At 50.3% G+C, this 25,820-nt stretch overlaps 1 protein-coding gene across 4 annotated transcripts in view; it reads left to right on the top strand.

Annotated features, from left to right (window-relative positions):
• The window catches only part of ABCC1 (ATP binding cassette subfamily C member 1 (ABCC1 blood group)), a 141,926-nt gene that overhangs the window by 13,446 nt on the left and 102,660 nt on the right, over positions 1 to 25,820 (top strand). The window contains exons 1-2 of one of the 4 annotated variants that reach the window (XM_086693000.1): positions 14,849 to 15,486; positions 19,852 to 20,075. The exons of 2 other annotated variants lie outside the window; for them this stretch is intronic. The gene's annotated coding sequence lies outside the window, so the exon portion shown is untranslated. Of the gene's footprint in view, positions 1 to 14,848; positions 15,487 to 19,851; positions 20,076 to 25,820 lie in introns of those variants that run through there. One more of the 4 variants, XM_086693001.1, reaches the window with a different exon arrangement.

Raw genomic sequence — 25,820 nt, 5'->3', positions numbered from 1 at the left:
ATCAGCTAATGTGTGGGGAAATTCATTTTTCCCGTGGTTTTCTCTATCGGTTAAGAATCAGAAGATGTGCTTGAGTATTTAAATCACTGATGAACAAGGGAAAGCAGGTTGAGATGACTTTGAGTGCAGCTGACATTCACATACTTGGACAGTTCTAGGTTTTTTGCAAACATGGCAGTGATTGGATTATTTAAAGGGACTTTTTCTTTTCCTCTCGTCTTGGTCTGATATTATAAGAGCTACAGTATAAAATGAAACAGTTCAGAGACGAGTACAGTCAAAAGAAAATCTTCCATAACTGCACTCTCTGGAGATAATCTCATATTGGTAGATTGGTGTTTTAACTTTCAAATCAGTCTGTTTTCACCACGGATGCTAAACATATACAGTATCTTTTGAACACAAGGAAGTGGGGGGGCACCTGGGTGGCTCAGTTGATCAAGCATCCAACTTTAGCTCAAGTCATGATCTCATGGTTCTTGGATTCCAGCCCTGCTTTGGGCTCTGTGCTGACAGCTGGAAGCCTGGAGCCTTCTTCGGATTCTCTCCCTCTCTCTCTCTGCCCCTCTCCTGCTCGTGCTCTGTCTCTCTCTCTCTCTCTCTCTCTCTCTCTCAAAATAAATAAAATTAAAAAATAAAAAAGGATGATCTGTAAAAACACATTCTTTATTTTTTGTTTTCACTCACTAGTACATCTTGGATGTGACCCATTTTTAATGAGCATATTTTACTTGATGAAATGCCATCATGAACCTAATTAAGTAATTTGCCAGTAATTGTTGCCTCTTAAAGCAGTTGGTCCTGGCGTTGTTTTTTAGCCTCTCTACCGGGAGCTCCTAGGGAAAATGCAAAGCCAGCCTTGAGTGGGTGGGTGTTGGAGGGGCACGTCTTGGACCCTCTTAGGCACCCCGTGCAGGAGACGGAACCTCTGAAGTTCAGTGCTTTTGGGGCTGGACTCTCACCCCTGGCCTGGCCCCATTGAGTCGACGGTCTCTGAGGATTTCCTGGATGTCCTTGCCCTGGGCTTGGCCGCTTCTTGGTACAAGGTGGATGGGGAAAGTGAGCATTTGGTTTTTCAGTCTTTTAGTGGGAGAAGGGAGTTGGGAGAGGCTAGCCCACCAGTAGTGTCTGCCCTGTGCTTAATGACTTCTTTCCTTTAAACTAATTCATTTTTTTTAAGCCAAATAAATTCATCCTAAACTCAAGCTGCCTATTACTTGATTATACATGTGAAGTCACAGGGTGGCCATGGTCGCGTATTTACCAAATGGCTCTTAACTAGGTCGTTACTCATAGGAAAGAGTAGGGTGTTCTGCAAACTGCCTACACCCGCAGTTCTTGCCGCCTGGTGATTTTACCCCATGAGGGACATTTGTCAACATCTGGAAACATTTTTGGTTGTTCTAACTGGAGGGAGGGCATCTGGCATCTAGTGGGTGGACACTGCTGATGTAATACGATGTACAGGGAAGGCCCTCCTCTCCTTATAACAAAGAACGATCGGGGCCCAGATGTCACTAGTGCTGAGGTTGAGAAGCCCTCGCCTTGGCTCAGTCCACATGCTGCCAGCTTTTGGGTACAGCAGCGGTCTGCTAGTCCGCTAACTCTGTGCAGTTCTTCTTCTGGGTGACTGGGGACTGTGACAGTTTCTAGTTGTAGCCTGCTAGTGATTTTCAGGTCTGTGCCCACACCTAATGTCGGATCTCCAATAAAAATAGCTGTGCTGTAGTTTACCTGTGGATGTGAATTCAGGATACTATTGCCTAACACCCCCTCCCAGCACCTTACAGAAATTGGGGAAAAGGGGGTGCCCGGGTGGCTCAGTCGGTTGAGCATCCACTTTCGGCTCAGGTCATGATCTCGTGGTTCCTGAGTTTGAGCCCCGCGTCGGGCTCTGTGCTGACAGCTCAGAGGCTGGAACCTGCTTCGGATTCTGTGTCTCCCTCTCTGAGCAGGGGAGGCCCTGCTCATGCTCTGTCTCTGTCTCTCTCTCTCAAAAGTAAATAATAAAAAATAAAAAGAAACTGGAGAGAAGGGAGCCTGTGGACCCTGAGGTGCTTGAAATTCATAACCGTTTCGCCAGGCAAATCCTACTCGAGTGCCGTGTTTTGGGAAGAATACTCTGCTTGCAAGAGGATTTCTCTTATGGGGCCTGTTGGTGACCATGCCCCATTGGAAAGGGCTGTGGTTTGTCAGATTGGTTTTACTGCCTCCCCTCTGCCTGGGTTTGGCACAGACAGCCTGGCCTGGGGAAGGAACTGTGGAGACAGGCAGGCAGCTGGCAGGTGGGCATGGTCAGATCAGCGGTTGGCAGCTTTGCCCCAGCTGGCCCGGCCAGGTAGCTCGACAATTACGCCCCCTCCGTGAGAGTTAATGGCGTTGTTATGGAGCAGTAGTGAGGTGGTGGGGTCGGGCTGACTGCCGGCTCTCCCTTAGGGTGCGCTTGGCCAAGCAGTAAGGGCGTTTTTCATTTTTCCTTCTCCTCCTCCTCCTCCTCCTTCTTCTTCTTCTTTTTAATATTTATTTCTTTTTGAGAGACAGAGTCAGACAGAGCATGAGTGACAGGGAGGACAAAGAATCCAAAGCAGGGTCTAGCCTCTGAGCTGTCAGCACAGAGCCCGACACGGGGCTTGAACTCAGGGATCGTGAGATCGTGACCCAAGACGAAGTTGGACACTAAACAGACTGAGGCACCTAGGCACCCCCATTTTTCCTTCTTGATTTCTCGAAACTTAGGGAGAAGCCTCTTGCCATCCCTAAAGATTAGTTAGATTAGAAAAGGGTCCGGGCTGCACCACATGTCATCGAATCCAAAAGATAGGCAGCGGTGACGAGGATCCCCATTTCAGAGATGCCTTGCTGTGAAGACACGGCCGGCAGAGGTTGAAGGGGGCACCGAGCGTGAGAAACGGGTATCACAGTAAAGTGTGAAGAAATCCGGGTTTTACTTTATTATTTAAAAAAAATTTTTTTTTTATGTTTTATTTTTGGGAGAGTGTAAACGGGGGAGGAGTTGAGATGGGGGACAGAGGATCCTAAGCAGGCTCTGCACTGACAGCAGTGAGCCCCATGTAAGGCTCGAGCTCATGGACCACGAGATCATGAGCTGAGCCAAAGTTGGACGCTCGAGCGACTGAGCCACCCAGGCGCCCCTGAAACCTGGGTTTTAGAATCGATGCATTATGATAACTTCCTGTACCTCCCTCCCTTCTTCCCTCTTGTGTGTATTAATCCTTCTATTGCCGTAGGTCTGATGCCCGGGAATATGTATGTGGTCAATGAAACACGCAGCCTCCCTGTCTCACGGAGGCCACGGATGTGAAGATGTCTAGAGGGACAGAACAGTGCAGGTTGCCCGTGTGGCTTCCGCTTAGACCCTGGTTCTGCTGCTTGCTGTGTGACCTTGGACAGGTCGCTTCACCTCTCTGTGCTTCCGTTTTCTCATGCACAAAATGGAGATAATAGCTGTGCCTACCTCATAGCATTGTAAAATTCAAACAATTGAAGTAGGACGAATGTGCTCCTCCCGTTACTAAGTGGTGTTATTGTTACTATTGCTGATCCGTTGTCATTGTTACCGTGGCCATCTTCATCATCACACAGCAGTCCCTGCTCTGGTCCAAAGGGAAATCCGGAGGATCTGGGAGGACCCAGAGATGGAGGACGTACCGGACGGTGATGTGATTCTAGGTTGGCCCTCCCCCCCCCCCCCCCCCCCCCGCCCTCAAGTTAGCCACTGTTAACTTCTGGTTCTCTGGGTAACATGGCCTTCTTGGCTCAGGTCAGGAGACCTTTATACTTTGTGCCTCAGTTGCTGCATCTGTAACACAGAGAACAGTAATGGTACTGGTGTCCTCATAGGTTTGTTTGAGGGATTAGACAAACTGAGATGTGCCCAGTGCCCTAGGCTGTGCCTGCGCTGTGTAAGGATGTGCTCTGATGGTATGTAAACCTCTCTGGCAAAAAAGATACCCCCACCCCCTTCCCCCTTTCCTTGATTGGAACCCTCCCCTAACCCCTGATCCTGCTCTTAGGCATTGCGTCTGCCTTAGTTCTTGGGCAGAGAGCATGAAGCCCAGGGTGCCAGGGCTAACCCCTCTTTACTGATGGCCTCTCCAGGCCTGGGGCTGGCCCCTCGCTTTGGGTCATGACAACTGGGTCATTTTCCGCAGGATCCTCTGGCCCCCTTTGCTTAGGTCTCGCGTGCCTGGGAGCTTCCTGGTTTTGGCTGTGAACGGGCCAGCATGTACAGATGGCGCCTTTTCTTGCTCTTGGAGTTACTTCCTTTGGACCCGTGCCCATAGCGGGGATTATTGGGTCACAGCAGGCCACGGAGTCTCTGGGTTTTCCTCACATGTTTCTGGGTTGCTCTTCAGATAGATTGATTCACCCCTTCTTTCGTTTGTTGAACAAGCATTTGATGAGTGCCCACTCTGTGCAGGTGAATTAGGACGAGGTCCTGCTTTGGGGAGATGACAGGTAGGAGGGAAAGAGACCCTGAGAACTTACGGATGGGAAAACAAAGGCCAAGAGAAGTGAAGTCACTCAGCTAGCGGATGGCAGAACCAGATTCATGCCCGGAATCTGGCTGGCAACCTCTGCCTCGTGCTACAGGAACATAAAGACGGGGGTGCTGGGGGAAATGCACGTTGCGGTTGTAGTGAGTTATGGCGGAGACGGGCACTTTCGATGGGTGAGACCTCTGTCCACCAGTTGGCAGCTGAGGCAGCCCTGACCGGACCTGGAACATTCCAGGCCCAGGACAGAGCCGGTACGGAAAAGCTGGGGGAGCTGGGGGAGCGGTGAGAGGCCTTCGCAGCCAGAGCGGCAGAGGCTGGGGCGCCGTGTCACGGGCTCAAGTGGAGGCCAGCCCCAGGCGCTCTTCAGAATGCTTTCCATTTAATCCTCAAAAGGCCCTGTCAGGTCTGATAGACTGATTATCGTCCAGATGGGGCACCTGAGGCCCACAGAGGTTATGTGCCTTGCTTAAGGTCACACAGCTCAGAGGTAACAGAGCCAGGATGGACCCATGGCCCTTTGGCCCAGAGTCTAGGCTCCGAGGCGTGGCACCGTCCTGCGCTGTGATGGGAGTGTCCCTAGTGGCCTGTTTTAAAATAGCTATTGTGGGGGCGCCTGGGTGGCGCAGTCGGCTGAGCGTCCGACTTCAGCCAGGTCACGATCTCGCGGTCCGTGAGTTCGAGCCCCGCGTCAGGCTCTGGGCTGATGGCTCGGAGCCTGGAGCCGGTTTCCGATTCTGTGTCTCCCTCTCTCTCTGCCCCTCCCCCGTTCATGCTCTGTTTCTCTCTGTCCCAAAAATAAATAAACATTGAAAAAAAAATTTTTTTTTAAAAAATAAAAAAAAATAAAAATTAAAAAAAAAAAATAAAATAGCTATTGTGGATGCTTCCAGGTCAGTGGTAGGGTAGGACTGCGGCAGGTTGCGTCTTTTCCAACAGGCTGTGCCAGATGACCCCGGCTGATCCCGTAGCAGGACAGGATAACAGTCCCTTGGGGGGGCTTTGGCATTCTGGCATTCTGAGCTGCTGTTGTCACTCGATGATGGTGATGCGGCAGGAATAATGTAGAAATGCCAGCAGCAAACTCAGCCCCCACAGCGACCCCCTCCTCTAACATTGAGGATTGAGTGAGAGGTGGGCGCCATCTGGTGAGAGGTGGGTGCCCAAAAGTCAGAGAGGTGGATTGACTTCCTTACGGGCACACAGCCAGGAAGTCGTGTTGTAGGTGTCGAGCCTGGGGCTCTGCACCAGAGCCCATGCTCGTGACCCCCGTGTCGTGGTCCTCCTTCAACACTGCCTGCTCCCTGGGGCCCATCTCCACTGGGACGCTGTCTGCCACAGACCAGGAGCACGTAGCTTGGATTTGTGTGTGGAGTTGAGGGACCTTGGGATTGGCAGGTGGGCCAGCTCACGTACTCTGGGGCAGGGGGGCCGGGGCCGGAGTGGCTCCAGGGCAGTTTTGGGGGATGACGGTGGCTTCGCCAGTTCCTGTTTTGGGGCTGCACTTGAGACTTGGGCTCTCGGTTTCACAGTTTCACAATGTCTGGGAGCTTTTGCAACACGTGGGTGACACGGCACTTTCTTGGTGGGAATCCCGAACGGAGCTTTGGTTTTTCCTTTGCGTCCCTCGCTCAGTCCTTGGCCTGTTCTCTGAGCCCTTTCGGTTGCCCAGTCCCCTCCTGGCACTTTGTTCTATTACTTGATGGGCATGCCCACCCGAAGCTTGTCTGGTGACTCTCTTGGATGCTGCTCTGTGCCCCCCTGAAACACCGGCGCCCTGTCTCCACAATGGCCTGTTTCTTGGCATGTTTGCCCCCTTAGGTTTTACCTCCTTCAGGAAACCCGCTCTGAGCTCCCAAGGGGAAACAACAGTGACACTAATTTCCACTAATAGACTGGTCACCAGGTGCCCATTTATTGTCCCCATGCTTGACTTCTCAAGGAGGCAGCACATGCGGCCATGAGCCCGCCTGCCTGGGTTGACATCTGCTACTTTCACCTGCAGGCTGTGCTACCTTGGGCAAGTTGCTTTGCCTTTCTGTGCCTCAGTTGCTTTCTCTACAGAATGGGAGCAAGAGTACCCATTTGGGGATGAAAGCGAAATCAGGCAATGTGTAGATTTAATGTTCATAATGACTCTCAGAGGCAGGTGTGGTCCCTGCTGTGAGCATGAGGAAGCTGAGTTTTCTTCCTCTTTGCTTTGTGAATTAACCCCTCTCTCTGCTCCGGAGGTCTCGTGTCATTTATGTGCACCTCTTCAATGACACTCAGTGCTTTTAAAATCTTTTGTCACAGCTATTTATGTACCCACCCCACTTCCTGGATAAGATTCTAAGCTATTTGAGGGCAGGATACAAAGGTGGGTGTTGTGGTTCAACTCCTGTTATGAAGCAGGGCTCAGTATGTGTTGAATGAATGGACAGGCAGGTGGTTGGTCTTTGGAGTCAGTAGGTATTGGTGGTGGGGGTGGGGCCCTCTGGAAACAATGTTAAGACAATGGGTCTCCACTGGAGTGATTGTGCCCCCCTCCCCCAAGCGGATACTGACACTTTCTAGAGAGTTTTTGTTGTCATGGTTTGCGGGGGGAGGATGCTCCTGGCATCTGGGGAGTCGAGGCCAGGGATGCAGCCGGACCTCCCGCCATGCACAGGACAGCCTCACAGCAGAATTAGCCGGCTCCAGAGGTGAGCTGTGCCAAGGGTGAGAAATCTCAGGTTAAGGGCACATGTAATCTAGTTAGAAGCAGCATAGCAGTGGGAAGTCACATTGCATTCAAATATATATATTTTTAACAAATGCAAACGAGTCCCATCTAGATGACGTGTCTTCTTAGTGAGGTGATGAAGTCGGGTCTGTGTGTCCTTAGTAGTTTCTGAGGGGGATGTTAGGTTCTAAAGACACCGTGTGAAGTGAGAAATGACATAGTTAAAATGACCCTGGGTCTTCCTCATATATATATATATATATATATATATATATATATATATATATATTTTTTAACAGCTTTATTGAGATACGGTTCACATACCATATGATTCGTGCATTTAAAGCACACGATTTGGTGGCTTCTAGGACAGCCACAGAGGTGTGCATCCATCATCACGGTTGATTTTTGGAACATTATTTATCTTTGTGTCCTTCAGACCCAGCCCCGTGTGTGCCTGCTGTGATGGCTCAAATGCTGGCCACATCCCGTGTACGGTTTTTAAAAAAAATTCTACATTTGTTTTGAGAGAGTGTGTGTGAGCGGGAGAGGGGCAGAGAGAGAGGGAAAGGGAGAACCCCAAGCAGGCTCCGCGTCGAGCACAGAGCCTGACGCGGGGCTCCATCCACGAACCTTGAGATCGTGACCTGAGCGGAAATCAAGAGTCAGACACTTAACCTACTGAGCCGCCCGGGCGTCCCCTCTTAACTTTCAGTTTGCTGAGACTCACTCTGGGTTCTGGTTCATAGACTCCTTGGGTGCTTCTGAGCACCTGCCATGTGTCTGGGCCTGGGGCAGGTCGGGGGTGAAAAGTCCAGGGCTGCTACCTGGGCATTCACTGTCCCCACAGACCTGACAGCCTAAGGGGAGGGCAGATCTGGCAAAGTAATGTTTGGAGTAAGTAGCATCAGATCCTAGGAAATTGCCGACCTTTGGTGTTTTTTGACCTCCCTCCTGGGTTGGCAAACTTTTTCTGGAAAGAGCCAGGTGGTAAAGAGGTTAGGCTTTGTGGGCCAAGGCAAAATCAAATGACTACTCTTAGCAGCAGGCAACCCATCTGGTTTTGTTTTTGTTTTTTTTTTTTTAATAAAAATTAAAAAAAAAATTATTTTTTATTTTTTTAATTTTTTTTTTAAATTTATTTTTGAGACAGAGAGAGACAGAGCATGAGCAGGGGAGGGGCAGAGAGGGAGGGAGACAGAATCCGAAGCAGGCTCCAGGCTCTGAGCTGTCAGCACAGAGCCCGAAGCGGGGCTTGAACCCACAAACCGTGAGATCATGACCTGAGCTGAAGTCGGACGCTTAACCGACTGAGCCACCCAGGTGCCCTAGCAACCCATCTGTTTTACGTTTCATATTTAAAAATGTGAAATCCTTTCCTAGTTTGGGGACGAAGCCGGCAGAGGGTCAGATTTGGTACACGGGCTGTAGTTTGCCAACTCTTGACCTGTGCAAACGGCAATTTGTATGTTTTTTCGTAGTTACGTGTATTACATGTAATGTATACTATATTGCATACTCCATAACACATATCACATACGGTGTTAAGATGGTAAGTAGAACATCAAATAAATAATATCCGAAAGAAATATTTAGTGACCGTAGGGTGGGTGCTCTACAGGAAATGTACAGAGTTCCATTAGGAAGTTAAGATGTGATTGACAGGGCATGGGCAGGAAGGACGGCGGGCTGCTTCTCCTGAGGCCTGAAGGCTGCCTCTGAGTTGAAGCCAGGGCAGCGAGGGGAGAAGAGCTCCAGGCCAGGGGAACAGACCGTGCAAAGGTCCTGAGGCATAGGGTGGCCATAGGCATAGTGAGGAGCTTCAGGCAGAGTGTGTCAGGATCTGGTTACGGTTTGAAGCTATCCCTTTGGCTGTGGGGTGAAGGGTGGCCCAGAGGGGAGGCCAGCAACCAGTTAGGAGCCTAGGTAAATAAATACTTGCCAGGTGTGGAATGAATTGAACAATCCCCTATCTTCTATTATTTGGACCAGCACCATACGATAGAAAAAGAATGCAGGCCATGTATGGAGTTTTGTCTGGTTGCCACATTACAAAAAAATAATAAAAAACAGGTGAAATGATTTTAAGTATATATTTTATTTAACTCCATATATGCAACATGTTGGAATTTCAACATGTAACTAATGAGGTATTTTGCATTTTGTTTGTACTGAGTCTTTTTTTTTTTTTAATATTTATTTTGAGAGGTGTGGGGTGGGGGGGTGGGACAGAAAGAGAGAGAGAGAGGGAGAGGAGGTAGAGAGAATCCCAAGCAGGTTTTATGCCGTGAGTGCAGAGCCCAATGTGGGGCTCGATCTCATGAACTGTGAGATCATGACCTGAGCTGAAACCAAGAGTCAGACGCTTAACCTGAGCCACCCATGTGCTCCCATACTAAGTGTTTTAGTTTTATAGCACATCCCAGTTTGGTCCAGCCTCATTTCAAGTGCTCAGTAGCCCCGTGAGGCTGGTAGTTAGTGTATTGGACGCTGCGGTTTCTGTTACTTTGTTAAAAATCAGACATTAGATAATATTTGTAGAGCTATAAACCGCCAGGAATGCACACTCCTGCATTTAAGTGATTCCCCCCCCCACCCCCAGCTTTATTGAGGTATCGATGTGTAACATATGTAAAGCTCAGGTGTATAGGACAGGATGGTTTGCTAAACCCGTGTGTTGTGAAGTGATTATGCAGTTAGGTTACTTAGCACCTCCATTCCCTCCCATTATTACCTTGACCTCCACCTATAATTCCTGAGATCTGCTCTCCTGACCGCTTTCAAGTATACAACACAGTAATTGCTAACTGTGATCACCATGTTGTACGTTAGGTTCCCGGAGCTAATTCGTCATCTTATAACTGGAAGTTTATGCCCTTTGACCCACAGTTCCCTGTTTCCCCTACCCCCTAGTCTTTTTAATTTCTATTTTTTAAAGCTTATTTTTATTTTATTTTTTTGGTAATGTCGACACCCGACGGAGGCTCAAACTCATGACCCCCAAGATTAAGAGTCACACGCTCCACCGACTGAGCCAGCCAGGAGCCCTCAGTTCAGTTCTTTTAGATTCCACATGTAAAATGAGAACATACAGTATTTGTTGTTCTCTGCTTCATTTCACTTGGCATAATGCCTTCGAGGTCCATCCACGTTGTCGCACATGGCAAGATTTCCTTTGGTTTTTTTTTTTTTTTTTTGAGTTAGTGGTTTTCTTTTCTTTCTTCCTTTTTTTTAAAAATATAATTTATTGTCAAGTTGGCTATATAAAAAAATTTATATTTTTTTATATAATTTATTGTCAAGAGTATACAGTGTGCTCTTGGTTTCGGGGGTAGATTCCCGTGATTCATCGCTTAACATACAACACCAGGGCTCATGCCAACAAGTGCCCTCCTCAGTGCCCATCACCCTTTTTCCCCTCTTCCCCATCCCCCCACCCCCATCAACCCTCCGTTTGTTCTCTGTATTTAAGAGTCTCTTATGGTTTGCCTCCCTCGCTCTCTGAATTCCCTTCTTTTTTAATGTCTGGATGATATTTCCATTACATAGGTATACACCACCTTCCTTTATCCCTTCATCCGCCAGTGAGCTTTGAGGTTGTTTCCATGTCTTGCCTGTTGTGAGTGATGCTCTAGTGAATGTGACACGCCCATCTCTCTCGAGGATCGGAATTGCGTTTACGTTGGATTTACTTTGTGATGTTGTACAGATTGAATTCCCATGGGGATGACCAGGTCAACATTTGTCATCATTTTTTTTTTTTTTTTTTAAATTTTTTTTTTCAACGTTTTTTATTTATTTTTGGGACAGAGAGAGACAGAGCATGAATGGGGGAGGGGCAGAGAGAGAGGGAGACACAGAATCGGAGACAGGCTCCAGGCTCTGAGCCATCAGCCCAGAGCCCGACACGGGGCTCGAACTCATGGACCGTGAGATCGTGACCTGGCTGAAGTCGGACGCTCAACCGACTGCGCCACCCAGGCGCCCCTGTCATCATTTTTTTAATTCTCGTTGTGTAGCTGCAGGTTATCATACTTAAGCCGGTGTAATTTGTGTTCTGCCCGTGAGGCTTAGTAGCAATTAAGCGAAGCCGTTGGCCTTCAGGTCAGGCCTTCTGTATTTTCTTCACTTGAGGAGTAACTTCTTTTTTTTTTTTTCCAACATTTATTTATTTTTTGGGACAGAGAGAGACAGAGCATGAACGGGGGAGGGGCAGAGAGAGAGGGAGACACAGAATCGGAAACAGGCTCCAGGCTCTGAGCCATCAGCCCAGAGCCCGACGCGGGGCTCAAACCCACGGACCGCGAGATCGTGACCTGGCTGAAGTCGGACGCTTAACCGACTGCGCCACCCAGGCGCCCCAAGGAGTAACTTCTAAGGGGAGCCCTTGCGTCATTGTTGGGGAGAGCAAAAGATCAGCAACCCGAGAGGTGGGCATCAGGGGCCTGAGTAAATATGCTGTGTCCCGCCCGTTCAGCGGAGGGGTGGGGATGCTTCCAGAGGAAAGTAAAAGGTGAGGACAAGGCCAGCTTCCAAGATTCAGATTTTTTTTTTTTAATGAAAACATCAAGATACACTCGTCATATTTGGTCTGATACTTCTTAGGTACAAAGAAGGACAAATAAGAATGTATATTTGTAGGGCACCTCGGTGGCTCATCCAACCAAGCATCCAACTCTTGGTTTCGGCTCAGGTCATGATTTCATGGTTCATGAGATAGAGACCCACGCTGGGCTCTGTGCTGACAGCACGGAGCCTGCTTGGGATTCTCTCTCTCCTTCTCTCTCTCTACCCCTCCCCTGCTCGCTCGCTCTCTCCCAAAATAAATAATAAAAAAAAAAAGAACATGTTGTATTTGCCTGTATTTGCCTGAAGAATTTCAGGAGGGTACACAGGAACTCACACGTGTGGTTGGATTTGTATACGGGGAGGGGTGTATGGGGCTGTGAAGAGGGGACGGGATGGGGCTTGTGGGGGAGATAACAGTAACTTTTTGCCGTTTGACACGCATGCACACACATATTTAAATTTGAGTCACATACTACTTGTTTTTTAAAAAAAATTTTTAATGTTTATTTTGGAGAGAGAGAGAGGAGAGAGAGAGAGGGAGAGAGAGAGAGAGAGGGAGAGAGAGAGACAGCGCCAGCAGGGGAGGGGCAGAGAGAGAGGGAGACACAGAATCCGAAACAGGCTCCAGGCTCCGAGCTGTCAGCACACAGCCCGATGTGGGGCTCGAACTCACGAACAGTGAGATCACGACTTGAGCCAAAGTCAGACGCTTAACTGGCTGAGCCACCCAGGCCACCCCACGTACTGCCTATTAAAATCAATTACAAAAGAAGTTAGTATTTTCTGTTGTTCTCAGCTTCGTTTAAAGGCATTTTCTCAGCACCTCCCCCATGGGAGAGGCAGGGATCGTCCTTCAGAAAGCGCCCCGGGCAGGCAGAGCAGGTACTTTGGGGCTGAGCTGACTCGGGACAGCGCCAGGGCAGGGTGAGGAGGCGGGGGCCACAGCCCGCACCGGGGCTGGAGGCGGGAAGGAGAGGCGGCTTGGTGGGGGCACAACCAGCCCTTGCTTCCTGCTGGCCCCGTCTGTGTTGCCTGCTGTATGCGGTAACATGCAGATGCTCCTTGTTGAAATGGTGGTACTTTGCATTTAACTGGTGGAAATGTGGAAGGGTTGAGGCAGGGGGTGGATCTGGACGCAGTCCCTGTAGTAGCGGTGACATTTATTGAGTGCCTACTACGTGCTCCGGCTTGTGCTTAATGACGTGCTAATTTGCTTCATTTCATGGGTATCCCCACTGTCCAGATGTGGAAACTGAGGCCTGGTTGATTGTCACGTGGTGAGAAGCTGAAACTCTGCTTGATAAGGGTTGTGTTTGGAGAACAAGGAGTCTAAACTTGATAAGGGCAGGGACTGCGTTCAGCGGAGTTCCTTCTCAGCCCCAGCACCGTTGACATTGAGGGCTCAGTGAGTGTTGTGGGCCCGTCCTTGCATTGTGGATGTTCAGCAGCCCACAAGATGTCCAGAGCATGGTGGCAGTAGTGACACCAGAAATGTCTCCAAACACTGTCTGATGTCCCCTGGGGGAAAGTTTGCCCCGCTTGAGAACCACCGTCTGAAACAAATAAATCCGATGATGACATGAAATCCATGGTCCCCACCTCACTTGGATAAAAGTTAGAAATGCCTGCAGTGGCCTCTGAGTCCTCCAGTCTGTCCCTCCCTGTCCCCTAGCTTCCTCCCTGACCTTATTTCCCATTACTGTCGAGTCATATTGACCTCTCTGTTATTACTGCAGAATAGCACACGTGTTCCTACCTCAGAACCTTTGCATCAGCTGTTTTCCGTGCTGTTTCCCCAAATGGCCTTTTGGCCTATTCCCTTGTTTCTTTAATATATTACCAAAATACACGTTCTCAGTAAGTCCTTGCCACTTCTCCGAGTCCTTTTCATCATAATACATGCACACATGCACACTATGTGTATTTTTTATGTCTATATATTTTTTCCTTCTATCTTGTCTGTTCTGTCTCTTCTTAAATTTTTTTTTTTTTTCAACGTTTATTTATTTTTGGGACAGAGAGAGACAGAGCATGAACGGGGGAGGGGCAGAGAGAGAGGGAGACACAGAATCGGAAACAGGCTCCAGGCTCTGAACCATCAGCTCAAAGCCTGACGCGGGGCTCGAACTCACGGACCGCGAGATCGTGACCTGGCTGAAGTCGGACGCTTAACCGACTGCGCCACCCAGGCGCCCCTGTTCTGTCTCTTCTTACAAGGCTGTCCGCTCCAGGAGGGCAGGCCGTTTGCTCTGCTGTTCATCGCGGGGTCCTCAGCATCTGGAAGCAATGCTCAGTCAGTGGATGCATGCTGTCCGTCCTGTTGTCTGCCGTGTCCTTAGATGTATGCCTCTGGCTGGCACATGCCTGAACCCGCTCAGGTCCCTGGAACGTGACCAAATGGAGGGTTTGGTGAAGCTCCAGAGTCTGATCAGAGGAGGGGAAGTGGCTGGGGACAAAAGTCAACAAAGACGGTCAGGGCTGGATGGAGACGGTGAGGGCAGATGTGTGCTTTGTAGGGAAGGGCCCGTCCTTGGGAGCGTCGGGGTCACGGCGGGTCAGAACAGGCTGCTGCCGCCGTGGACATTTGGACACGGCTCTGTCGTCTTTTTGGCTGTCCTTTTAAGACAGGAGTCTTGGGTTCGCGGGTGGCCCCAGTCCCTGTCTTGCTGAGATGTTCAGCTCTGCGCCTTGGGTGTTAGGATTTAGTGGGGATCTGGGGCTCTTGCCTGAGCAGGGCTGTGCCCTGCCTTCCCGGGTGCCGGGGCTAAGATCTGGATGTGGCCCTCCTACCCTCCCCCCTGCCTTAATACTTCTAGGTTTTATTCTTAGCTCTGGTGAGTCAGAGAGTGAGGAAAGACTACAGCTCAGCCTGGCAGCGGGCAGGGGATGTCACTGCCCGCGTGACCCTGGCTCCTGCTGCCCTTCTCCCGCCACAGGGAGCCCTGGCCTCGTGCTGGGTCGGGGCAGGGCGGCCTTAGACCTCCCGTGTCTCTCTGGCCGGCCTGTGCTGGGCAAGCGGAGGCCCCATGTTGTCTCTGAAAACAGGATTAATGTCCAGAAGCCCAGCAGGTCCCCACCCGACTGCTGGCCTCCCTGCAGCTCCTTTTCTCAGCTTGCTTCTGCTTAGAGCTACCCCTGTGCCGGCTGCCTGTCGCGTTTGGACCGGTTCTGGATATGGCTTTGTCAGCCACCGGTCGCCTCGCCTCTGCCCTTCCGAGGCGGGGCCGATGCCCAGTAGCGTCCTGCACACCTCCATCCGTCCCTTTGCTGGGGCTCTGGAGCCGGCCTGTCGGGGTTCAAATCCAGGCTCCACCAGGTCCTGCCCACATACCTTCCGGCAAGTGTTCCTCCCTCTGTTTGCCTCTGTGTCCCTCTGTGGAATGGGGTTAATTAATGCAGGACGCGCCTTACAGGGTGTGGCTCCGCTGATGGACATTGAAGCAGGAACACGGTGCCTGGCGCATGGTCAGTACTTTCCGCGGGCGATGACTTATTAGTGCTCTTATCAGCCTGAGTTTCAGTCCCGCGGGGTTTGCCCCAGCTTCGTGGCCGGCCTGCCCTGCACCCCACCGCTCCCAGCCCATGCTGCCCAGAGCTGATGAGGCGTCTCTGGGCAAGCTAAACCCTTAACCCCGCAGTCTGCGCGGCATCCATTATTAGACCTATTTGCAGGTGAAGGAGACCAGAGCCGGAGAGGTGAGCTGATTTTCTGAAGGTCAAGGGGCAGGTGAGCGGTGGCTGCTGGATTCAGACTCCGGCCTCTGGCTCCAGGGTCTCCAGTCTTTGCTGCTGTCGCTTGAATTCGTTCGATTCGTTCCCTCCCTCCCTTCTGCATTTTGAAAAGGTGGATACCCACGCAGCGTCTTCCCCACGCCTTTGCCCCCGCCATCCCTCTGCCTCAGACGTGCTTCCCCTGGATCTTTGCACGGCTGGCTCTTTCTGACCCTGGCACTCTCCTCTGTTGAAATGCCCCATTCCCGGACCTCACCCTGACACTTCCCCTCCCTGTGTAACAAGCATTCATCTTCGCAGTTATGTTTTGTGACCTTACATCTTTTATAAAATATTTACTTATTTATTTTGAGAGAGAAGGCGCACAGGTGTGCGAGTGGGGGAGGGGCAGAGAGAGAGAGGCGGGGAGAGGGAGTCCCAAGTAGGCTCTGTGCCGTCAGCCTGGAGCCCGACGCGGGGCTCAAACTCCTGAACGGTGAGATCGTGACACGAGTTGAAAAAAAGAGCCACTGGGCATTGAGGAGGGCACTTGTTGGCATGAGCCCTGGGTGTTGTACGTAAGCAATGAACCGCGGGAATCTGCCCCCCAAACCAAGAGCACACTGTATACACTGTATGTTAGCCAACCTGGCAATAAATTATATTAAAAAAAAAGAAAAATCAAGAGCCAGACACTTAACCAACCGACTGAGCCCTCCAGGTGCCTCATGCGACCTTCTATCTTTAGTGGACTGTGAGTCTTTTTTTTTTTTTTTTAATTTTTTTTTCAACGTTTATTTATTTTTGGGACAGAGAGAGACAGAGCATGAACGGGGGAGGGGCAGAGAGAGAGGGAGACACAGAATCGGAAACAGGCTCCAGGCTCTGAGCCATCAGCCCAGAGCCTGACGCGGGGCTCGAACCCACGGACCGCGAGATCGTGACCTGGCTGAAGTCGGACGCTTAACCGACTGCGCCACCCAGGCGCCCCTAGTGGACTGTGAGTCTTAAGGGGGCAGGGACTGTGCCTGATTTATTCCTACTCTCCTTGATTAGTCCAGAGCTCAGTACAGAGTAGGTACTCAATAAATATTCATTGTGTGATGGAGACAATGAATGAATGAATGAGTGAATGAATGAAACCAACCAACCCTTGGGTTTATTATTTTTTTTAATTTTTTAAATTTTTTTAATATATGAAATTTATTGTCAAATTGGTTTCCATAACCCTTGGGTTTATTGATTGGTCTCTTGGCCAGGAACTAAATCTGGAACCTTTCGGGTCTGTCATTTAGCCCTCCTGGTGGTTCTCTAATCGGTGAGTTCTCTTTTCACAGATAAAGAAACCGAGGCCTGGTGAGGCCACCGCTCTGGGATGGTAGGGGCAGTTTTTTGCCTCCCCAGGGGGTTATTTGGCAAATTCTGGAGACATCTTTGATGGTCCCCCCTGGCTGTGTATGCTTGCTCTCAGGTTATACGGGAGCTGAGTTTCTGTGTCTACAGAATGGGGTTTAGTACGTGCCTCTTAGGGTTGTCTGTCAGGATTAAATGTGATTGTGCACTTACTGGCATCTCTTGGACAGAGGTCAGAGATGCTGCTGAACATCCTCAGGTGCACAGGATGGCCCCCTCAAGGCAAAAATCTTCTGGCCCCAAATGTCACCAGTGCCGAGGCCGAGAAACCCTGCTCTCGGGTGCACATCTGTGCTGAGGTAGAGACTAGGACCCAGTCGGCCCAACCTCGTGTTTCTTAGCCATCGCCCTTGCTGCGCACATTGGGTAGGTGGGTGGGGGCGGTTGTAGAATATCTCCACATCTGGGTCAGAACATTGCTTCTCCGTCCCACACAGATGAACTCGGAATCCCTGATGTCTGAGGACAGTTGGTGGCCTGCCTCAGAGAACGTTGCCTTTGAGGCTGCCCCGGGCGGGGCGGTGAGGCCACGGACCTTGGAAAGCCCCTGGGAAGCCCCTGGAGTTCTTCTAAGTACCTGGCTGAGAGGTGGTGCAGCTCGGGAGGTTGGAGCTCAGTGTCGGACCGTGTGACTTCAGCGCCCGGCTCTGCCTCTTTCCGGCCCTGTGGCCCCGAGCAAGTTCCATAACCACTGTGGGGCCTCAGAGTCCCCTGGTCTGAGAAGGGGAAGGTTTAATAGTCCTGCCTTTGGAAGGGTTTCAATGGACTCCTGCCTGGAAAACACTTAGCACTCTGCCTGGCCCTTCAGCTCTTGGGGTTATTTTTAAAAAAAAATTTTTTTTTTCAACGTTTTATTTATTTTGGGGACAGAGAGAGAGAGAGAGCATGAACGGGGGAGGGGCAGAGAGAGAGGGAGACACAGAATCAGAAACAGGCTCCAGGCTCCGAGCCATCAGCCCAGAGCCTGACGCGGGGCTCGAACTCACGGACCGCGAGATCGTGACCTGGCTGAAGTCGGACGCTTAACCGACTGCGCCACCCAGGCGCCCCGTCTCTTGGGGTTATTATAGGTGCCCAGTAAATACGTGCTTTCTCGTTGAGCCCAGCTCAGCATTTAGAAATTTCTACCCTTAAGTCCCTGCTGTTGCTGTTTGTTTATTGAAAGTGCGAATTCGTTTTGTTATTAGCGGTTTAGAGGTAATACCTACGGAGTGAGAAATACAAATAGCGCTAAAGATAATAAAACAAAATGAATAACGTCTTCTCGCCAGCTTCAGCTCTACCCCCTGGAGGTAGTAGCTGCTAGCTTTTGTTTTTCTTGTATCTTTCTAAGAAAATTTCCCTGCCTCCAGAATCTTCCATGGATCCTTTTATACTAATTTTAAATGGGAACAGTAGTACATGTATGTGATTCAAAAACAAACAGAAGGGTGAGAAGGGTGCCTGGGTGGCTCAGTCCAGTTAAACGTCCGACTTGACTCAGGTCACGATCTCGTGGCTTACACGTTTGAGCCCCACGTCAGGCTCTGTGCTGACAGCGCAGAGCCTGGAGCCTGTTTCGGACTCTGTATCTTCCTCTCCCTCTGCCCCTCCCCTGCTCGTGCTCTGTCTCTCAGTTTCTCAAAAATAAATAAACGTTAGGGGCGCCTGGGTGGCTCAGTCGGTTAAGCGTCCAAGTTCAGCTCAGGTTATGATCTCACAGTTCGTGCATTCAAGCCCCGCATTGGGCTCTGTGCTGACAGCTGGGATCCTGGAGCCTGCTTCGGATTCTGTATCTCCCTCTCTCTGCCCCTCCCCTGCTCACTCTTTGTCTCTCTCTGTCTCTCAAAAATAAATAAATGTAAAAAAAAAAGAAAATTAAAAATATAAATTTGGCAAACCTTTAAAAAAAATAAACGTTAAAAAAAAAAAAGCAAACTGAACATTTTCTTGGTGGATAGAGGCATCTACACTTGATTTAAATTCCCGGCTATGCATGCTGCTTGCAGGTTATGTCACTTGTCCTCAGTTTCTATATCTGTAAAATAGATTTAATTATAGTGCCTGCCTCCCAGGGTTGTTTGTGAGGATTAAATGGGATATAAAGCACTTAGCTCGGTCCTGGCACATGCCGCTGAGAACCTCAGTAAGCCCTCAGTCTTTTTGTTGCTGTTCATGGAGGAAGGTGGCACATACATGTTCCCTACTGGTCTATGCTGGAATATCATCCCGGCCCGGAGCTCTTTTTCTGTAATAGCACCTAGCACCCACCATTATTCTCTGCCCCCTTTTACTCTTCTTCAGGGCATTTGCTAACATTGGACAGGCATATAGCTATTTATCTGTTTAGTATTTGCCTCTTCTTTTAAATTTTTAAACTTTTTTTTAAAATTTATTTTTGAGAGAGAGAGGGCTGGGGAGGGGCAGAGAGAGAGAGATACACACACACACACAGAATCTGAAGCAGGCTCCAGGCTCTGAGCTGTCAGCACAGAGTCCGACGCAGGGCTCGAACCCATGAACTGTGAGATCATGACCTCATCAGATGCTTCACCGACTGAGCCACCCAGACGCCCCTGCCTCTTTTGCTAGAATGATACTCTGAGAGTAGAACCTTGACCTCCAGATGTTACTGGCACACAGTACTCTCCTGATAAATAATCCACTTAGTGGATAAATAGTCCTGATAAATAGTCCTGATAAATAGTCCACTTAGTGGTGGAAAGCGGAATGTGATACGTTGTTGAGCTGATCGCTTCAGGCCCCAGTGGAATGCCCATTACAGAGTCCGTCCTTGTAATTAACTAGGTCAGAGCAACCTTTACTCCCAGACTCAGGTGGCACAGAGGAGCAGTTCAGATTCATAATTAAGTTCCCCTCTGTTGTCTCCCTGCACCCCTCCTGTTCTGGGGTCAGCTAGCAGGACCCCGGGCAAAGCTCTTTCCCTTGTGCCTGCAGGCCCCTGTCTGGTGTCCCTCCAGAAGCTGCGTGGCCAGGCCGGAGCATCAGAACGGCGGGGAATCCCCGCGGGGCTCCGGCCGAGGAGATACCGGCACACGGTGCCTCTGTGACCAGCTTGGTTGAACCGAGTGGGGCCGGCCAGCTAAGTGTGGGGTGCCACTTGCCTGTGCTGGGCACGACTGGGGTGGCTTCTCGACCTGACCCAGCCAAGAGGAGTGAGGGTGAGGGAGAGCCATTGAATGGAGTTCAGGATGGACCAGAGTAAACCTGAGGGCACCTGGTGGGCTGAATAATGGCCTCTCCAAAGATGCCCGTGGCCTGGTCCGTGGAACCTGTGATTATGTGATGTTGCACAGCAGAGGGCAAGGCGGATGGCGGGTGCAATTAGGCTCAAGGTCATAGCTGACCTTGAGACGGCAGGGGTCCTGGGTTATCTGGGTGGGCCCAGGTATCACGAGGGTTTTTGTATGTGCAAGAGGGAGACACAAGAGAGTAAATTCAGAGAGGCAGCAGTGTGACTGGCACTTGGTCTGGTGTCCTTGGCTTTGAAGATGGAAGCAGAGGCGGTGAGCCACGGAATGTGGGCGGCTTCTAGAAGCTGGAAGAGGCAAGGAAACGGATTCTCCATTAGTCTCCTGAAGGAATGCAGCCCTGCCCGAGACCCCTTTCAGATTCCTGACCTCTGCAACTGTATGTTTGAATATTTGTGTTCCTTGAAGCCACCCAGTTTGTGGTGATTTGTAACGGCAGCCATAGGCGGTGAGTACAGGTAGGGGGTTCTGAACTTGGTGACGATTTGAGGATTCACATCTTCTTGGCCCAGATTTTCCATGGTTGCAGGCGCAGCTCCAGAAGGGCCTGCTAAAATTCATGTTACCCATTCCTGGGGGACAGCTCAGTAATCACACTTTCTAAGTTTGAGTCCCAGCCTCATCACATACAAGCTGTGTGTCTTCTCTGTCTCAATTTCCTCACCTCTCAAAGGGGCATCAAAACAAAACCTCCCTTCTAAGTAGTCATGGAGGTTAAATGAATTAATTCACTTCAAACGCATAGAAATAATGCCTGGCACGTAGTGTTGAGTTAATGCTAGGTGGTATTGTTATTATCAATAACAACATAAGATCACCATATTGAGAGTTTAACGATATAAACTTCATTTATTTCCATTACTGGTGTGAGAATTAAGGTTACTGACAGTAGTTCTCTATTGAGTGTGTAGGACCCTGTGTGCATGCAATTTTATTTAATCTTGAGAATAGCTCTAGGAGATAGGTATTCTTAGCCTTAGTCAGAGATGAGGCTCAGAGAGGCTAAGTAACTTGTCTAAGGTCACACAGCAAATAAGGAAGGAAACTGTGTCTTTAAGAGACCAGGGAATAGTTTTTTGGGGAAATGGGGTGGGGTAGTGGGGAAGAATAGGAAAAGGGGAGAACAGAAGGAAAGAAGTGGGCTCTAAAAAAGTCAGCTGAAGAGGTTGTAAATAATAGTAATAATCAACATATGTATGGGTTTTTATGGGCCCCTTGGGAGAAGAAGGCAGTATCCCCACTTGGCTGGTGGACTGTTTGAGCCTCAGAGAAGATTAGTGATTTACCCAGAAAGTAAGTATACTACTGCTTGTTGTGGAATAAGCCCTAAATTCATGCATGTTAAATTCTGAATCACAGTCTTGTATAAAAGTTGATTCAGTGGATCAGAACTTGTATTATTTGGATGCTTTCTGTTGTAAGTGAGAGCAAATTCATTTTAAACTTGTGTAAACAAGGGTGCCTGGGTGGCTCAGTCGGTTAAGCGTCCGACTCTTGATCTCAGCTCAGGGCTTCATGTCAGGGTCGTGAGTTCAAGCCCTGCGTTGGGCTCTGTATTGGGTGTGAAGCTTACTTAAAAAAAGTATGTGAAACAATAAAGTGGATTTATTGGAGAGGTGCTGTGGGAGGAAGGACTGCAGGTGAAGTCCAGCAGCACCTCCCCTGCCCCCCCCATGGCACCAAGAACCATTTTTCTTTCATCTCTTTTATTTTTTTTTTTCATTTTTTTCAATATATGAAGTTTATTGTCAAATTGGTTTCCATACAACACCGAGTGCTCATCCCAAAAGGTTCCCCTCTGAATACCCATCTCCTCACGCTCCCCGCCCTCCCACCCCCCATCAACCCTCAGTTTGTTCTCCGTTTTTAAGAGTCTCTTATGCTTTGGCTCTCTCCCACTCTAACCTCTTTTTTTTTTTTTTTTTCCTTCCTCTCCCCCATGGGTTTCTGTTAAGTTTCTCAGGATCCACATAAGAGTGAAAACATATGGTATCTGTCTTTCTCTGTATGGCTTATTTCACTTAGCATCACATTCTCCAGTTCCATCCACATTGCTACACAGGGCCATATTTCATTCTTTCTCACTGCCATGTAGTATTCTGTTGTGCATATAAACCACAATTTCTTTATCCATTCATCGGTTGATGGACATTTAGGCTCTTTCCATAATTTGGCTATTGTTGAGAGTGCTGCTGGAAACATTGTGGTACAAGTGCCCCTATGCATCAGCACTCCTGTGTCCCTTGTGTAAATTCCTAGCAGTGCTATCACTGGGTCATAGGTCGTCTCTACCTTTTGTAATGTCCACTTTGTTCTCAGTTCTTCATAGTGGTGACACTTCTTTCCCCTCCCAACTTTTGGTGCTTGTCTCGTAAATAGCCGAGACATCTGTAAATCCCACGTCCTCACCCTCCATCACTGGGGACAAGAGAGTAGCATCTTTGCTGTGATGGGATTGATGTGGATTAGGCGGCCCTTCTAGATCTAATCGCCAGCAAGCAGGTGAAGGACTCTGCTGATTGCCTGGTTCTAATGAGGGCCTGGCCCAGGAGCTTTGCCCCGAGTGTGTGGCTGAGGGTGCAGGAGGATTTGTTTATGAACGACGGCCAGGGGCTGTTAGAGGAGGGGGGATGTATGTGTGGGTTGGGGTGGGGACAACGTAGAGCCAGTGCAGCGTGGCCTTTGGGAAGGTATCTTCCTGCCTAGTGCCTCGGTTTTCTCGTCTGTGTAATGGGGCTGGTGGCAGCGTCTCTTCTGAGGACTGGCTGACGTGCCTGGTACGTCAGGTGCTCAGCTGCCTGTCGTTATTCTGCCCCGGGAGACGGATGAGAGGTGACACCGCTCAGTAGAAATTTCACGAACTCCCGAAGCACGCGGGCCAAGCCCACTTGGGCTCATGCCCCACATCCTCGAGTGTCGGCGCTAAGGGCGGGGGGTGGGGAGCATAAAAGGGTGACCAAGCTGTGGAGGTGTCCTGTGGAAGAAGCTGCGGCCGGGGGAATCCGCGACGCACCTTCTGTACGAAGGGTTCCTTGGACCACATTCCCCCCCGGGCGCCCTCCTGGGCCAGCGCTGGTGACTGACTGTTTCCTGGACCGGCTTCCCCCAGGTTGAGTGTTGTCACCAGCATCGGGCCGATGGCCGCTCCGTCCTCAGAATCAGAGAGCGGAGGTCACGCCAGCCTGATTTCCGAAGCCCCCCGGATGCGGGGGGCAGGGCCGCGGGGAGGAGGAGCAGGGTGGCGGCCAGCCCCGGAGTGGGGAGCCACGAGGGGCCGGCAGGCTCCCCAGGAATCGGGATCCTTCCCGAAGCCATCCAGCGGTCCCTCTGCGTCACTGTTGCCCACGAAACCCCGGGTGGTGGGGTCGCGCTGCGGGTCTCCGGGGACGGTCAAGGCAGGGCAGGGGTCCCTTCGCACAGAAGATTCCATCCAGTCCCGGCCAGCGAGGGCTGCGCCGGAGGCCCTGACGCTGTTGTCTGCCCTCCGGTGACGGTCGTCAGGGCCACCGTTGGCCGGCTGAGGCAGGGGGCCCGTAGCCTAATGTCTGCTTCCCACAGCAGTGCAGCGTCAACGTTCAGAAGCCCATCTTCCCTCTTCCCGTGCCCCTCCTCCCCGGCCTCCCCCTCCCGCCTCTCCCTCCGGGTCAGGGCTGGCGTGTAGCAGGCGTGTGGCTTTGAGCGGGAAGCTGCTTCTGAAGAGCCAGCGCCTCCTTCGCTGAGCTGAGTGGTTTTCGGCCTCCCGTTGCCAGAGTCCCGTGTCCTTAGATGCTCCCTGGTTTCCTCCTGCTTACTTCCTGATTCGAGCGTTTCTCTGCGCTTTAAGCTTCCTGACTCCGGCCCGTGCTGGTGACAGTGGTGGCGATCATCAGTAATTATTAGCATCTGCTGCTGACAGTCACCGCTCGTCTCTGGACCCGGCCAGTCCTGGGCGAAGCACCTCTCGTGCCAGGTCGTTTGAAAGTGGCCAAAACCCTTCCAGGCCCTTGCATTTTCCTGACCATTTTACTGGTGAGGGGACTGAGGCTTGGACAAGTGAGGTGACCTGCACGGGTTCGCACGAGGTCAGGGCCTGAGTTTCAGGCCGTAGCTAGAAAGCCGGGGATCCTAGCCAGGTTCTACTTGGATGCGTTATTTTTTTCTTTAAAGCAAAGTAGGAAATGATGTTGGGCAGGGGAGGTGGGGGGGAGGCATGGCATGGGTACCCAGTAACTTCTGGGTACCTGCCAGGTTAGGAGGAGAGGAGCGAAGAGTAAACACACATGGTCCTGGCACTGAGGTCCTTGCATGGTCCTTGTAGGACAGAGGTGTGGCTCAGTGGGTTAGGCATCTGACTTCGGCTCAGGTCATGCTCTCATGGTTCAGAAGTTTGAGCCCCATATCGGGCTCTGTGCTGACAGCCTGGAGTTGGCTTTGGATTCCGTGTCTCCCTCTCTCTTTGCCTATACCCTGCTCACACCCAGTCTCTTTCTCTCTCAAAAAATAAATAAAAATTAAAAAAAAAATCATTGCAAAGGTTGGAGGTGGGGAGGAAAGCCGTTTTGGAGCAGGGTTGGGGGAAAGGAAAACTTCTTAAAAGAGATATCCAAGTTGGGTTTTGAAGGATGTGTAGGAGTTTGTGACAGCGGAAAGACATTGCAGGGAGAGCATCTAGCAAGAAGTATCCCAAAGAACCATTGATTTGACCAGCAACTGGGGATTGCCTTGAAAGCAGGAACCCTGGCCCTCTTGAATCTCAAGAGCCTTGAACAATGCCTGACGTGTGCTTGGTACATGCTTCTTTGAGCGAATGCCTGTGTTGACACATTGGAGTGAGAGAAATTATAGTAGAAACAGATGGGGCTCAAATGTGGAAGGCCTCATGAGCCGTAGCAAGGATCAGCTTTTGAAGGTGATAGGGAGCCATTTGAGGTTGTTACCCAGAGGGGAGAGGACAATCAGATCTGTCCTATTTATTAACACAAATATTAAAAAAAATTTTGAGAGAGAGAGAGAGTGCGAGTGGGGAAGGGGCAGAGAGAGAGGGAGACATAGAATCCAAAGCAGACTCCAGGCTCTGAGCTGTCAGCACAGAGCCCGACGCAGGACTCGAACCCATGAACCCTGAGATCATGACCTGAGCTGAAGTCAGACGCTCAACCGACTGAGCCACCCAAGCCCCCCTGTTAACACAGATGTTTAAGTCTGTAGATTTTCCTCTGAGCAGGAGAGTGTTACTGCTTTTAAGCACACATGGAAAGATCTTCCAATTTCACTCAACACCAAGGGAAAAGGAATTTAAGCTCCAGAGAGGTATTTTCCACCACCACGTCTGCAGAGGTCAGAAAGCTTGTAATACACGGTGTTGGGGAACTCGTCGTGCTTGTGCCTTGTTAGGTGGAGTATAAATTGATACCCCCGTGGGGGGCAATGTCTGTCTAAATTTTAAAAGCAGGCACCTTTTGTCCCAGTGGGTTCCCTTTTGGAAAGTCATCTTATAAATATGCTTGCGTGTGTGGGAAATGAGGCACTTTCCAGGTTGTCAAATCCCTGCTGCATTGCTTGTCTCTTAGAGCAACCCAGTGCCCACTCAGCAGGAGGCTGGTCAAATAAAGTCAAGTCCATCATACAGCGGAATACCAAGCAACTGGAACAAAGAATGAGGAAACACTTTGTGTG

Source organism: Puma concolor, chromosome E3 (genome assembly GCF_028749965.1).
Source record: "Puma concolor isolate L17-30 chromosome E3, mPumCon1.1.hap2, whole genome shotgun sequence".
NCBI classification, from domain to species: Eukaryota; Metazoa; Chordata; class Mammalia; order Carnivora; family Felidae; genus Puma; species Puma concolor.
The sequence above is the reverse complement of the archived record's forward strand: the minus strand, read 5'-3'. Positions and strand labels throughout refer to the sequence as shown.